The sequence below is a fragment of the Ascaphus truei genome, chromosome 3, assembly GCF_040206685.1.
Source record: "Ascaphus truei isolate aAscTru1 chromosome 3, aAscTru1.hap1, whole genome shotgun sequence".
Classification (NCBI taxonomy): domain Eukaryota; kingdom Metazoa; phylum Chordata; class Amphibia; order Anura; family Ascaphidae; genus Ascaphus; species Ascaphus truei.
The window spans coordinates 337,459,591-337,465,595 of record NC_134485.1 but is presented as its reverse complement, the minus strand read 5'-3'; positions in this window follow the sequence as shown (position 1 = coordinate 337,465,595).

Below are 6,005 nucleotides of genomic sequence, written 5' to 3'. Positions count from 1 at the left end.
AAAATATCGGTGCTGAGCGCCCTCTAGCTGCACTCACCGCTTCCTTTAAAGCCACACATCTGTAACTTGCTTGTTCTTGACTCCACCTTTTAACTCCTCCTTGCTCTTTGTTCTTTTGTCTTCACTTCCTGCAAAAGATCAAAATTAGAATGAAATGGGGCTCCTTTAAGCTAATCAAATGTCGTTTAAATGTCTTTTCCCTTTGTTCACTATACCTTTTGCAGTCTTACATCCTCGGCCTTCCCACAAATCACAGTATATTTTGTAGGGTCACCCTCCACAGTTCCACAAATCAATCAAATTCACCAGATAACAAGCAGGGCAGCTTCACTGTAAGGCTGCGTCCATGGTGAATTGTGCCGGGTGGAGGCGCACTGAGGCTGAGGGAAAGCGGGTGCTTTCCCTGGCCTTAGAACGCGCGCCGTCCGGGGGCGTGTCCGGAGGGGTGGGGGGGCCTGTGACGTCATGGAGCTGGTTTGCCCTCATTGGGCGAACCGCTCACGTGACCGGTCCTGCGCTCCCTTGAGTGCTTGAATTTAAAATTTTGGTGAGACTTACGCTTCCGCAGGCGAGCCCCTGCTAAAGCCGCTCTCATTGCGGCTGCAGTTTCTCACTGCCGAGCAGCAGCGCGCCATACGCTGACCATGCCCGAGGCCTAATTCTCAAGGGAGAGGCAGGAGGAAGACTTAGCACTACTTGGCACTTTAAACGATTTATTTACAACTTGTCACATCCGCGTTAATGTATACATGTCTCTCTGTGTAAGTCCTGTTTCTAACTGACCATCTCCCCGTTCAAATTCCAACTGTCCGTTCGTGCTGCCAACAGGGTTGCCACCTTCTACTGAAGGCCAACCCGGAGGGGAAAAAAATCCTTTACTTTGTGTTTTGTGGTGGTGCGATAGCGTGTGGTGGTGCGATAGCGTGTCCCGGCATCCTGCTGCAATTTCCCCCTCCAACTGCAGTGACGCCGCATTGCCTTGGTAACCAGACGCTATGTGACGTCATGACGCTATGGCAACGTGGCGTCATTTGTTCACTGCAGTTGGAGGGGGAAATTGCAGTAGAAGAACCGGAGAACGCCGGAGACGCCACCACACCGCAACCCGGAGATTGACGACGGCAACCCATAACCCGGAGGTAAGTGCCCGAAACCCGGAGTCTCCAGGTCAAACCCGGAGATGTGGCAACCCTGCCTGTCAACTGCTATCCATAGAACCCCTCGCTGGTAGGAGTCCTGCAGGTTCCATGAGCAGCAGCTCAGCTCTTGCAAAGTCTTTTGTTTTATAACTAGCTGTACCCTGATCTAGCAGAACTTAAAGGTTATTAATTAAACATTACTTTTTGTTTTCACCCCTTCCTGTAATGCATTGCTGTCTTTCCTTCCCTCCTTTCTCTCTCTGTCTTCTCCTTTCCTTGCTGTCTCTCCTCCCCTCCTTGCTCCACTCCTTGAGCAGGCATTCTGGTTGTTATAATACCCTGTAAGCCAGCTTTCCTGCTCCCATTCATATTTCCCGCACTTTGTTAGGCTACGGCCCCAGTCACTGCATGCGTGCGTCGAAGCGCCTGGTGGCACGTGCACCAGTTTCAGCCGCGACCTGTGGTTGCGCGTCAGGAGAAGAGCAGGAGATTGTGACGGGGGGCGTGGCAGGGCACGGCCACGACATCACGCGGCTGGTTCACCCTCATTGGCTGAACCGCCACCGTGACGTGGCAAACGCTCGGCTGCCACGCCAATAGACAAATCTTGTCTTTTGGCAAAGGCTGGTGCGCATTGTGCTTAGTGCAGGTGCACAGCGGCAGTGACTGGGGCCGGCCCCATAGAGGGCTGTATCCTAAGTCTTCCCCGTTGTTCCCCTATATGTTTTCTTTCGGTAGGTCCCGGTTGTAGGTCTATGATGGGTGTCCTCCCTAAGTTCCTACATGTGCTCTAGTACTATATATATATATATATATATATATATATATATATATACAGTGTTCGACAAACCTATACATTTGCATGCCCCAGGCGAGTGGATTTAACATCGTGGCGAGGTCCTATTGGCCCAAGCAGCACACGTGTGATACTAGGTGGCGAGTAGATTTTTTTGTTCGGCGAGTAGATTTTTTGGTGATTTGTCGACCACTGAATATATATATATATATATATATATATATATATATATATATATATATATACTGCATATATATATACTGAATATATATATATATTTATATATATATATATACATACACAAACAGCAAATATTTCCTAAGAAATGCACACGTGTATTCAATAAGTATGAGCGCAATTTTATTAATGAAACCATTAAAATTGTAATGAAAATGGTAAAATGAGGGGGGGGGGCACCATGCATAACATAGTGATGGACCAACACAAGCTTTGGGACTAAATAAACAATTCTACTCCCTCTCATAAATGGAAAAAATGTATGAACACAGGCAGCACATAGCAGTAAAGTGATAATGAATAGGAAATTCAACAACCTATAAGGTCTAGTAGCCCCAAAACCAATGCAGTAATTGCATCCAATACCATTATAGCATATTATAACAGGCTAACAGACACATAAGGAAATCAGTGGGACCAAAATCATAGATCCCAATAAGACACAAGTGTAGTTAAGCTACAAACACTAGGGCACAGATCTAATGAATCCTAAACACTAGTAACTGCAGTGTGTATGAATGAGCCTATAGACTTTCTGGTTATGTATATTGTACTAAAAAGAAGAAAATATGAATTCTAGTGCACATAACTCATTACAAGAGAAGAAAATAAAAAATATATAGTCCATGATACTTCACCAGTGTAGGCATAGAGTGTTTCAAAAAGTAAAGTCCATGACTTGGAGGAACGGGGTCCCCCACCAGCTCCCACTCCTCTCAATATACAAATATACAGTATAGAGAGAGCTAACTATATTCTATTAAGTAAAACATTTTATTTTCTCCATCATCCCTTTTTCATTTTTATTTTTTTATGACTATATTCTCTCTTATACTACATGGCAACACAAAGGCCCAGATCGTCAAAGCTACAATAAGTCACTTAAGGTGGCGTTAATTTGATGTCACTTTAAGACTAACCGTGAATCTTGAAAGGGCATTATCATAAAGTTAAGTCATGTTTTATATCCTCCAACTGCACCTATTTAGCAGGTACGGTACATGTTTTTTGCTCGTGTAAGACGAGCTGTATCTATTACACAGAAAGTTTTTTGTGTGTTGTAACCTGCAAAGGTTATGGGACTTCTATAGGGATTGCTTGGAAGTACCCCCATCCAGCATGAGTAGAGGAACAACAGTGGTACCTACTTTATACTCACAAAATGTTGGGGGTTCTGATGTTTTGTCCCATACAGAGCACAGCGTTAACTATAATGGACTATAGTGATTTGCAATTGAGGCATTATCATAACATCAGACTAAAGTCTGTGAAGGTTAACGCAGGTAATTACGTTATGTTATTTAAGTTATACTTAAACGTGGTAATACTCCCATGCAGACACTGTAGTAGGGCTTTTGCAGTGTCTAGGTGGCTGTACTGCCACAGTCGAACATCATTTAAATAACATAACATTATTTCCCGGTATTATTTTCCTCTCCTCTCTACTTCAAAAAAAGCAAGATTTCGGGATCTGAATCATAGTAACGCCAAGACTAGCATGGCACATTTATGGAAGATAACGCAACATGATGCTACACTAAGGTGACATTAAGCCTATGCTAATGAAATGTAGTATGGCTACAGTTGTTTTTGCATATAATTGATTTCGAGGATACCATGTTAACTCGGGGAACATTACATCTGATCATGTTTAAGGTAATGTCACATTAGGAGTCGTGCTCTAACAGAGCTTTTTGGATTGAGCCCTAAATGTATTACTTCTAACTTTAATGCTTCCTTCCCTCTTTTTATATAATTTTATTGTTTCGTAGTTTGTCATGTTTAATTCATTATATCCATTCTTCCACTCTTCGTTAGTTCTATATATGAAACGATAAAGTAAGAGGGAAGATCCAAATGGAAAAAGCCGGTGCACAGCAATAGAGCAACGCTGGACGTCGTGACCAAAAAATATGTTTATTGGGTAAAATCCATATAGTTGTAGTACTGCAAATACTCTAACATATCGCACGGTGTAAATGCTTTATCAAAGTAATTTGCTATGACAATTTAGAAATTATTGAATTTTGTATTCTTTCGATGTAATATTCGACTGAAACTTTTTTTGTGTTGGAACTACATTTGCAAGCTATGCATTTTGAACATGTGTATAATAATAATAATAATAATAATAATCCTTTTGTATTCTTGTCAGAATTTATGCTTTTACTTATAGGGCAGCTTGGTAACAATTTTGTTTCGAATGAGATGAGTGGTGTACTATTTATCGCACAGTTTAATAAAATGGCACCTCAGATTAAAAGGATTTTCAATAAACACTGGGGATGTCACAGAAGGATATCGTTCTTAAGGAAATCCTTCCAATGAGACCGCTCCAAATGTCAAAACAAAATTGTCACCCAGCTGCCCTATAAGTAAAAGCACAAGAACAATATGAAAGGATCCTACACATGTTCAAAATGCATAGCTTGCAAATTTAGTTCCAACACAAAAAAGTTTCAGTCGAATATTACATCGAAAGAATACAAAATGCAATCATTTATAAATTGTCATAGCAAATAAGTAATATATTTGCTTGAATGCTCTGGTGGCCTTCAGTGCATTGGCAGAACCAGTAGCGCTTTACAAAGAAGGCTAGGGGAACACATTTACAATATTAAAAAGAGATTAACTACCCATAACGTATTAAATAATTTCATGCTCAAACATAGTCAAAACCCTGAAGGACTTAAATGCCAAACAATTGATTGCCCAACGGCTTGTTGGAGAGGGGGAGATAGAATCAATCAAATTTAGAGAAGAGAATCCTTTTGGATTTTCGAACTCAAAACCCTCACACCACAAGGGCTCAATGTAGAGTTCGATCTAGCAGCTTTCCTTAGAGGCCAGGCAACCTTCTCATAATGGAATGTGAAATACACTGAGTGCAAGATCATTCCTGTCAGATCATCATTCATTGATCAGTAATATACATTTTTTTTCTATTCCTTTACTGACCCCAATGGGTTATACACACATGTAGGTTTATTTTAACTGGTGCAGGTATTAATACAATTATAGCTATAAGGAGATAAAATACCAACATACATTAATCGTATACATTTCGCACCGTAACAAAGTTTATTAAGGATACTCTAGTACTGTGAATATGAGTCCTTTAGTTTCAAGGTTGCACACACACGCATTCATCACAACATATTACACATTTACTAATGAGTATACATTTACATATTGTTTAAATGTTATTGTTCATTGTTAATTTTGAAGAGGTTTTCCTTTTAAGTATGTAATTTTACAATGTTTAGGTCCCAGTTAACCAAGTGGCATGATGTAATATCTAATGGATGTCCCATGGTTCTAATAATAATAGCATGTTCTTGTATAGTGCTACTAGTTTTACGTAGCGCTTTACAGAGACATTTTGCAGACACAGTCCCTGCCCCGTGATGCTTACAATCTATAGTTTTTGGTGCCTGAGGCACAGGGAGATAAAGTGACTTGCCCAAGGTCACAAGGAGCCAACACTGGGAATCGAACCAGGTTCCCCTGCTTCAAACTCAGTGCCAGTCGGTGTCTTTACTCACTGAGCTGCTCCTTCTCTGATTATAATTCATTATATCAATAGCCATATGTAATTGTCAAAATATTATCCCAACGTGTTTAAATATATGTAAATCGGTAGTACTAATATCCCAAATGGGATTTATATGTGTCTGAGTACAAATTATAGGCTGTGTTAAGTATAAAATACAATCTGACAGTTTTATGAGTTCTTTATATGGATACAACTAAGTATTTAGTATTTGAAGTAATAATAGTAGATGTTGCAAAATCGAACATTGCCTGTAGCTAATCTGGTCGTAAAATCAAGT